This window comes from Apus apus, chromosome 1, assembly GCF_020740795.1.
Source record: "Apus apus isolate bApuApu2 chromosome 1, bApuApu2.pri.cur, whole genome shotgun sequence".
Lineage (NCBI taxonomy): Eukaryota > Metazoa > Chordata > Aves > Apodiformes > Apodidae > Apus > Apus apus.
This window is the reverse complement of record NC_067282.1, coordinates 103,068,231-103,077,190: the sequence shown is the minus strand read 5'-3', so window position 1 is coordinate 103,077,190 and position 8,960 is coordinate 103,068,231. Positions and strand designations below refer to the sequence as shown.

The window sequence follows — 8,960 nt, the reverse complement described above, 5'->3', positions numbered from 1 at the left end:
GAAAGTCGAGACTAATTCCCGTTTTTTTTCTTTATTATTATTTTTTTCCTTTATTAGGAGCGAGGGAGCACAATAACAACTTTGGGGCATCTTTAAATTAAACAAGGGTGAAAAAGAAAAGCAAGCTGGATGTTAGTGATTGATGCTGCTTATTTGCTCGTATGTTGCCAGGGAACTCCAAGGAGAGTAGGGAACAACCAATAGCAGGAAATGGGGGTGGAGGAAGTCTTCTTAATTATATCACATCATTTTTCAAAATAATATTATTTGATCTCTCACAGGATCTTAAATAAACGCCTTGGAAACACATCATATTATATTTTTGCATGTGGATTGCCTGCTCAGGTGTGGTTAATGACTGACTTCGTGTTTAGGTACCTGCTTAGATAGGTTGCATTGTCACCCTTACACTGATAATAGACCAGAAGAGATAAGAAATTGGAGAAGACCTGCAAGAATGAGCTCAGCATCCAAAGGAACCTGCACTTAAAGCTGTGTGAAAACCCCTCTGTATCAACATGCATGCAGCAGAGTGAGTGGCCAGCACAAAGGGCTGCATCGATAGACAGGACAAGTAATTTCTGCCATCACAGAGATGTCCCCTCCCTGGGAAACTGAAAGGGCCACACTGTGTGGGGGCAGACCAGGCAGCAGTGGAGAAAGGCCAGGTGAGGTCTGTGAGTGGTGCACAAAAGCTACAGTGGCAGCACTGGAAACTGTTTTATTCCATCTCTTCTGGAGAAGGTGAAGCAGTTAAAAACAAAAGGCAGAGAGATCTCTCATTTGTCAGTGCAGCAAGAGTGTCAAGTTAGCTTGGGTTTTTGGTGTCCCTCATGGTGCTTCACTGCAGCTGCCGTTGTCTCAAGAAAGATGCAAGAAGGGAAATCCTTTCTCCTGGCCCTACCTGGGCTGGCACTTGCCTGCAGTGTTACATGAAGTATTCTCCAGATTGTTCACCATGACACGGTACTCATTGGGACTGGCACTGTTCAACCCAGTATACATTAAGCCCTCCTGCTGCTTAGGCATCTTCACATTAATATGTGCATCTGGACAAAAGTTCCAGTACCTCCAGGGGATCTTCTCTCTCAGGCACAGGAGGGATATGTCTCAGTAGTAGTTGTCTTGGCAGGATGAAGACCTAACTCAGGATACAGCCTTATCAAAGCAGGCTATGTACAATGAAAGGTTGTGGAAAACAGAGTAATAGATCTTAAGGAAAATACTGAGAGCTGAACTATGTAATTAAGATTCTGCTGTGATGTGATTAATCCATGGAGACTGTATCCACACGAGCATGCTAGGTTATGCCATAGAATATCCCAAATTCCTGCCTTTGCAGTGGTCCAAATTGGGTGCCTGCCCAGACCATGTAAGTGCTCACTATCAACCAACACACCCAGGTTTCCCTTGTGTTTGAAAACTGGGACTGTGGAGAGGAGGTGGCAGGGAGGTGTGGGGTCAGAATGTGGTCAAGCAAATCTGGAACTAGCAACTGGGAACTGCTGACCAATATGGTAATACAGACACAGCTTAGAAACTGGGATGTCCTGCAAGTACATCGATATAAACTTGTACTTAAACAATTGAGCCAGTGTGGATTCACAGAATTTACAGAAAAGACTGAACCCAACTCATTCCATGACAACTATCTTTGCCTAGAGAAGACCCCACACATCTCAAAGAAGTATTCAATACAAGATCTGTGGCTGCAAAGGAACCATAGTGACACTAACTAGCACATGAACTTTAACGTCTGGGCAGGAGGAAGGCAGTGGGCATAGTTTTATTGCCCTCTCCTGTCCAAGAAAATATCTGCTGCAGGAGGCTGAGTTACTGCCACCTCCATCAAGTGACCAAGGCCACTTATCACTCTGTGTGGCTTATGGGCTACCACCATGAGGGAAGCAGGAGGAAGCACACTTCATGGATCTGCCTAAGGAACACTCTGTTTAGGGATCCAAACGATTTTCCCCCAGTCATAGATCCAAAGCCTGAAGAAGATATCTGCAACATGAAGAGAGAAGTCAAGGTCACAGCTCTTTCTCATTTCTTTCCCCAACTTGTTTGTGAAAGAGAGATGCACCTTTCTCTTCATGGCCAAAGCCAGGTGCCTTCTTTCCCCTTGATTCTTGGGGATATGCCACTTTCCTCCAGTGCATTTGCAAAAGAATTAGAGGAGGGATAAACATATTTTCCTACACAGTATTTTGACACAATGCCAAGATACTGATAGGGCCAGAAATAAGTGCAGAAATAAGCTTGATATGTAAGACCTGAAACCCTACCTTTATGACTCCAGATTTCCATGAGTGTCTCCAAGTCAAAAGGCTTGACATCACATCATTCTCTACTAAGACTTGATTTAAAAAGCAAAAAGACACACAGGTCTGATAAGGAAATGTGCATTTCAGAGCACTGGAGGAAAGACAAATAACAGGGTGGGTAGAGTGAAAAAAAGATTAAAATGGAGACTGACAAAGTTTGGGTGAGGAGAAGTCCCCACATTTCCTGTGTGGTTTTATGTCAGTAGAGTGCTTTTGTGATGATTAATATAAGAAACAAGGGACTCACAAAAAGGCTTCTAATGCTCACTGATCAAAACTATAATGACGTGGAAGCTGCAGGTGTTCCAGTGGATTTCTGAACAGCAGGCTCTTGTTGAATGAACCCCCTGATTATTTATCTCCATCATGGGCTCTTTATTCCGAGGTAATTGTTGTCTTCCCTGCATTTTGACCGTCTGTCCTTATGCAGAGAATGCTCTGACAATGGATTTTTTTTTTTTATTAGCCTCCTCTTCCTCCTGCTTCTACAAACACAATGCATCCCCAAATCACTGTGTTATGAAAGGAGAGGTGTTGCCAGTGTTTTAACAAGGGCCTCCCACAGCATTTTCCCCCATTAGCCTCATAAACACAGGGCAGCGTGGAAGCATGTGCTGCAGAGAGAAGGGTCAGGAGACTATTTATTCTCCTCATTTAAACAAAAAAGCTTTCTTGTGAGCAAGGAGAGAAGCAAACAAATAAATTAAGCTGTGCCTTGATGGAAGCATTTATACTGTGTCCTTGGGAAATGTACTGAGTGTGGAGATAGTGCAGGCCAGTGTTTAACTTGGCTGATTTGAAACAGTTTGTGTATAAGTGAAGACCTTGCAGGGGCACCGAGTGCATTCTGCTGCTTGATTTTTTTTTTTTTTCATTATTTTTTTTTTAATATCTTGTGTCTGGTGCAATCTGCTCTGTTTCAAGGTAAAGTGCTGTTTCTTTGGAGTCACCTTGTGACTGCACTGTGAGCTGGAGTCACAGGTCTGGGGCTTGCAGAGAGATGACCAGAGGTCTAATTATGGTTGCCACAGACCTGCTATCTGATGCTGAGGGAATGCAGTTTTGCCATTTATGAGATAAGGATAATATTTGTGCATCCACCCTGCAGCAATTGTATTACTGCTTGAAATGGCAAATATTTGTACTATTTTCTTGAGACCCACTGTAGGTAGGCATGGCTGATCACAGTCTTCCCAAACAGGAGGAAAAACTTTAAGCCAGTGGCTCCTGGCTGTGTCCCCAGCCCTTCAGTTTGTTACCGCTGTGAACCTGCACACTTGGTCCTGTTGGGGGCTAGAAGTTATACTTGGGAATTCACCGTCTCAAAGCAGAACATAGTTACAGGAAAAGCTCTTTGGGTAGTGTGAACAGGCATAGGCTTCACTTTAAAATGGGTGTTGAGTGGCAATAAAACAAAACACAATGTAGAGATGAAGTCTCCAAACCAGTATCAGTGTGGGCATCTGTTCCTCCAGTCAGTCAACTCTGGATGAATGAAATGTGCTATTAAAAAAGGAGGGTAGCCTAAAACCAAAGGCTTGCTGTGGCTTGCTGTGACAGAAGTCACAGCAGCATGCTGCAACCCCTGGCCTCACAGTGCTGGAGGCATAACCACAGGGTTCTGTTATTTCACTGGTTGTCTAGGATATGAAGCAGAGGCAGATGGGCAGGACAGTTTGGAGTTTTTTGACATTTCCAGGCAACTGCTTGCTCAGAGAGTCAGGTGGCTGGGACAGTGACAAGACACAACAGCTGAATGGACCAGACAAACAGAGACAGCAGCAGGCCTAAAGGGCAGTAGACAAGTCCAAATTTGCAGAGTGGATGGCAGATTTGGCTCACCAGCTGTCCCTACCCTCAGGGACGGAGGTCATATCACATCCAAGAAGGGGACAGTAGGGGTTGTGGTGTGGTATGGGGACCTTGGAGAGGACAGACATGACTTGTTCAATGCAGCAGAAGACCTATTCATTCTTCACATCAAGTACTTCAGTGTATTCATCAGTGGCTGTGCAGCTCTTGCACTCTGCAGATGTTGAAGTCTCCTTTAGCCCTAGGTCTTTCTCTGTATCTCCTACAATAATCTCTTTGTAAGAGGCACTGAGCACTTACTCATCTTCCGTGGCTGTATCGTCTCCGGGAAGCTGAGTGTTTCTCAGCTCCTACAAGAGGGTGCACATCCTGGCTCTGCTCTTGTGACATACCAGGCTGAGCCTGAGAAGAGGCAAGGTTTGCAGGGAGTCAGGGGTGAAGCATGCACTGCAGTGGGTGCCTCCATTCTTTCTCTAGGGGATGAGCCTGCTGGGGCTCTGGGGAGATGGTTTAGAATTGGCTGAGCTGTAGCCACTGAAGCAAAAGGGCATGCAGGGACCCGCAGGATGGAGGCAGCAGGTAAGCCAGATTCTTGTGCAACTGTATTGATTGCATCAGGGCTAAATTTACTCCTTTAAGTCCTGAGAATGCATTGTGATTATTATTAGACACTGCTTCTTTTCTTGCTGCGAATGGTTGCACATGTTCTCATAGGAACTGGACAACACTACTTGCTCACAGATTTTATAATATCTAGAGTTCAAAAAAAGCATGGGGTGTTTTAAGTCAGATTGTAACATTTTTTTCCTTTCACAGTTGATGGGATGTTTGCTCTACATCCATCCATTTTTTGCTTAAAAGGTCATGTTTAATTTTCTAAATGAGCCTTCCACCCCCCAATCACTCCACTCTAAATAATGTCTTTTCTCTCTCCATGGCAAGACATCACTGCATTTTTCCTTCACTACCATGCTGAAAGGGTCCTCATGCTTACAAGGCTTGTGTGCAGTGAGGGAGAAAAAACACCTGCCACCCATGACTTCCTAGACATGATATATTTACAAACCTTGTTAGTTGCCATGAATACATCATGCCTGGTTGATGTCCTAATGGGCAAAGTAAAATTGTATGAAGGGTATTCTCCTTACTGCTCCCCGAAGGAAAAAGGACTAATTTTGCAAAAGCAGCACATAGGTGTGAGAGCCCCAAGGGATGGGGAAGAATGTCCTGCAATTCACTGAAAACCAAAACCAACTGGCCATCTTTAAAAATTCTCACAGGTAGGTAACTGCAGTCTCTCCTGAGTCTCACAGCAGCATGGGACATGACACGCATCAGCTTTGGTCTGTGCTCCCACCTAACAAAATGTGGTGCAAGAGAAATGGTGTTAAATATTTTGCATGGTACAGCTGTGCACCAGGTAGTAAGTCATTATGTGATGTCATCACCGCTGTTAGCTTCCCCTAGCCAAGAGGAAGCCCTCTCCAGTGATATTTTCCAAGGCTCTGTCAGTGTGAAAGACTCTGAGGGGTGCATCTGTACTGGTTCAAAACCCCAAATACCAACTAATGATAGATATGGAAGGCCCGTGTCTCTCGTAAGTATTCTTATAACTTCTGAAAAGGCACGTTCCCTTTCAAACACCTTCCCTTCAATGGGATCCATTTTAATAAGATTCTCTTTCTATACCATTTCCAGGAACAATTTCCTTAATTTCCTTTAGACTACCAATACCTCCCAGCAACAACTTTCTGTTTTCATTTGCATTATACATGGCAGTCCAAAACTCTGCTCCTCTTGTAGCTTGGCTCTGAGTACACCAGAGAGAAGCAGCTGAGCCCCCCGTGTCTTTGCAAGGCTGGCTATTTTGTAACGAGGCAGTAGATTACCTTAGAAGTTCATGTAAGGGATAGTTAAACCTTATGTAACAACTGTGACTCAGCCTGAGAAATGGACACTGAACATGAAGAAGATGCCTATGTCAGTAGTCGGAGGGCTGGAATCCCTTTTCCATGCCAGCACCTATTTCTGTAACAAGACCTTTTATTAGTCCTCATTCCATTTTCTCAGCATTTAGCTGAATAATTTGGAAAAGCTCACAACTGCTTGCATTGGCCAAATAATCCTCCTAAGAAGACCCAAACAGTGAAATTTAGGATTCACCCAGATACAAACCTAATTAAAGAGTCACTCCACTGCTTTTTGTTAAGCTTTATAATCCAAAACTCATGCTCTGCTAGTTTTTTTCAGGTACATCTGAGTGTTCCTCTTGCATTGTTTCATAAACAATTGCCTCCCATAAAAACAAAACCAAAACCAACCAACCAACCAAAAAACAACCACAGAAAACCAAAACAACAACCCAAAAGCAAACAAACAAAACTAAAAAAAACCCCAACAAACTCCAACCCTTATTGCTGCTCTCCTGCTTTTACAGCACAACAGTAGCTGCCACTTGTAGAGAATACTGTCAAGGTACCCTAAAAATGTTTCAAAATCTTTTCCCACATGGAACAGGTAGCAAAGATAGGCAGAGCAGAATCATAGAATCATAGAATGGTTAAGGTAGGAACGGACCTTAAGGGTTCTAACCTCCCTGCCATGAGCAGGGACACCTCACACTAGACCAGGTTTCACAAAGTTTCATCCAACCTGGCCTTGAACACCTCCAGGGAGGTGGCATCCACAACCTCCCTAGGCAACCTATTCCAACCCCTTACTACCCTGATGGTGAAGAATTTCTTCCTAATATCTAACCTAAATCTCCCCTCTTTCAGTTTAAAACCACTACCCCTTGTCCTATCACTACACACCCTGGTAAAAAGCCCCTCCCCAGCTTTCCTGTAGCCCCTCCAGGCACTGGAAGGCCACTATAAGGTCTCCCCAGAGCCTTCTCTTCTCCAGGATGAACAGTCCTAACTCTCTCGGTCTGTCTTCGTACCAGAGGTGCTCCAGCCCTCTGATCATCTTTGTGGCCCTCCTCTGGACCCTCTCCAACAGCTCCATGTCTTTTCTTGTGCTGAGGGCTCCAGAGCTGTACACAGTACTCCAGGTGCAGCCTCACCAGAGCAGAGTAGAGGGGCAGAATCACCTCTCTCACCACACTCAGTAATACCATGTTCCTAAGATCCAGCTCCCATGTCCTTGCACAATTTAGCATTAGAGCTGAAATGTTTCATCTAAATAAAATGCCCTTTTCAGGGCTTGTAAGCAAGGAGAGGATGAGGTTTGGGAAACATAGAAGCACAAACTGCCAAAGGTCTACAGGATGGCAAACAAAAGGCACAGAGCCAGAAGAGAGATAACAGATATGATTAAACAGCAGCAGCAGCAGGTAAAAGGCCCTGGTATAAGCAGGGACAGAGTGCACCTCAGTGCAGTTCAGCAGGAAAGGACACTACAAGACAAAGAGACTGAAAGACTTGAAAGAGGCTGTTGGTGGCCAGAAGAGAAAATAAATCTGGAAGCAGCATGAACCAGGCTGTTATCTGTCTGAAGCAGTCAGGCAGCACTTCCTGATAGACAAATTCAGGAAGCAATGACATTAAATAGATGTAAACAAGCTGTCTCAGCACTAAAATTTTTGTTACTAACCAATTAAATTTCATCTTCAATTCTTAGCTAGCGGCCCTGGCTCACAGCCCCTTCACTCTGATTGTTTCACAAAAATAAAACATGTTGTATACCATTTCCATCAAAATCGGGAGATAGATGGAAAGCCCTTCCTTGCTCTAATGAGGCTGAAAGACTCCTTATCCTACATATCAGAGAAGCCTGTCACATTTACATTAATTGACGCTGAGAGTTTTAGGGTTGTTCAGAAACTGTTTGGGGCCAGAAGAGGAATGGGAGGCCCATGAAAACGCATGGTTAAAGTGGATCAGGCTGTGCACTAGTGAGGCCTGCAACTTCCAAATCCAGTGTAAGGTTTAGCATTCATGCCACACCAGACAGTGCCCTTTGGCCAGAGGCCCTTTGGCAAGAGGTTGCTTCATCCTCTAAGTAGGCTATTTTTACTAAAGTCCACAGAGCAGAAACATGATGCTGCTGCTACAGCCATCACCTGCCTCATTCTGCCAACTATTTTGTCCATGCAAGAGTTTTTGTAACTGTAAATGACAATGCTGCTTATAATTCTTAGGTTTCAGCTTATACCTCTTCAGTCCTTTCAATGTTCTCAGAGCTAATGATTTCAGTACAACTTTCATTTCGCATCACCCTTACTATTTACTGAAATGGATCTGTCCTGGGGACAGTTTCTTCTTTTTTATAGCATATTTTACTTCTGGATGGAGCTCTTTGTTTCCAGGCATGGTCTGTTGTGTAGCAACTGACAGTGAAGTTAAGAGAAAAAACAAACAAACAAACAAACAAAAAACCACAACACACCACAAACTCATGATTTAGAGAAAGCAGAAACTTCTGAAACAGTGCAAAGCTTAAGCCATTAGAGTCGATGGGCCAAATGCTCCTGGCCTTTAAGAACAAGAAACACGGGGTGATTTCTGGCCAGGACTCAGCCCAGCGTGACCTACATCTCTCCAGATACCTGCTGCATCCTGCAGAAGGTTGCCTCTAAAACGCAGACACGAGCACCGCAACACCCCAGCGAGCTTCTCCTTGACAGCGAATGCGCTTGAAGCCAGCCCTTAACAAGAGCATTCCCTGGTCTTCGGGGTGCCCGGCGTTTTTTCCCAGTGCCCTGCCTCTCACAAGGCATGTACTGGGGCAGCGGGCAAGGAAAGGGGAGGAGAGCAGGAGGGGGCATTGGTCACACCCGACCGCTCATCACGGCGAGGGGGGCCCGGGGCCGGTGAGGGG

General features: G+C 44.7%; 1 long non-coding RNA gene across 1 annotated transcript; it reads right to left on the bottom strand.

Annotated features, from left to right (window-relative positions):
• Window positions 1–1,767: 1,767 nt before the first annotated feature.
• LOC127380028 (uncharacterized) lies at window positions 1,768–8,759 on the bottom strand. The gene is made up of 2 exons (XR_007888412.1): window positions 8,689–8,759; window positions 1,768–2,007 (listed from the first exon to the last, which is right to left on the bottom strand). It is a non-coding gene; the product is annotated as an uncharacterized LOC127380028 (long non-coding RNA).
• Window positions 8,760–8,960: the final 201 nt, after the last annotated feature.